This window comes from Podarcis pityusensis, assembly GCF_964106645.2.
Source record: "Podarcis pityusensis genome assembly, chromosome: 5".
Taxonomy (NCBI): Eukaryota; Metazoa; Chordata; class Lepidosauria; order Squamata; family Lacertidae; genus Podarcis; species Podarcis pityusensis.
This window is the reverse complement of record NC_138032.1, coordinates 69,514,693-69,515,642: the sequence shown is the minus strand read 5'-3', so window position 1 is coordinate 69,515,642 and position 950 is coordinate 69,514,693. Positions and strand designations below refer to the sequence as shown.

The 950-nt window shown below is 43.7% G+C and overlaps 1 pseudogene across 1 annotated transcript; it reads right to left on the bottom strand.

Annotated features, from left to right (window-relative positions):
- Positions 1 to 389: 389 nt before the first annotated feature.
- On the bottom strand, positions 390 to 950 carry LOC308476722 (fatty acid-binding protein, adipocyte pseudogene; annotated as a pseudogene). The gene has a single exon. The product of its transcript is annotated as a fatty acid-binding protein, adipocyte pseudogene (transcript).

Genomic DNA, 950 nt, shown 5'->3' with positions numbered 1-950 from the left:
AAGCTGACAGGTGGTGCCTGTTATATGTAGGAAGGCAGGCCTGTAGCATATTGGCTGCGGTCAGAGTGAGGTTGGTGGGGCCAAAGGAACAGCGATGTTGAGTTCTGGAATTGGCTGCTACAAGATGTAGTGATGGTCGCCAGCTTGGATGGCTCTGAATGAGATTTAGGCAAACTCCTAGAGCAGCATTTCCCACACCTGGGTCTCCAGCTGTTTTTTCAGACTACAATACCCACCATCCCTGACCACTGGTCTTGCCTGCTAGTGATGATGGGAGTTTTTTTTCTTTTCTTTCTTTATCATTAAGCACTTTATTGAATAGTCACCATACTTTTAGGTTGAATACTGTATACAGGTTCTTTGGAACGGTTCTATCAATAACATACCAGTTCTTTGGAAAAAAGCAAAAAAGCCCTTGTGGGGCTCTGCATCTTGAACCAGCTAACTCTCCTGCTTCTGTGTCCCACTAACCACACAGGGGAAGGAGTCTATCTTCATGCTTTCTCATACACTCTGGTGCAGATAACGTTGTTCATTTCACACTCCACAACCAGCTTTCCATCTTCTATTTTTCTTTTTATTGTGGTCTCTTTGCCATCCTATTTCTGCAACTGATTGAGTGACCCATTGTTACAACACTCTTTACTTTCCTGTCGTCTGCTGTGGTCTCATCAAACTGTTCCCCCAGTTTGAAGGAAATCTCGGTGTTCTTTAAACTGCTCTCTGTTTTGATGGTTATAACATCTCCGTTGCAGCTCATGATCACATTGGGCTTGGCAACATCAGCCGCCTTGCTGGTGGCAAAGCCCACACCAAGTTCTTTCATATAGTCATCAAATTTTTCAGTGGAAACAAGCTTCCAAGTTCCCAAAAATTGTTCACACATGGTGTAGGATTAACTAAGTCTCCTGAGGAACTTCTTACAAGTTTAACTAAGCACCACAAAGAGC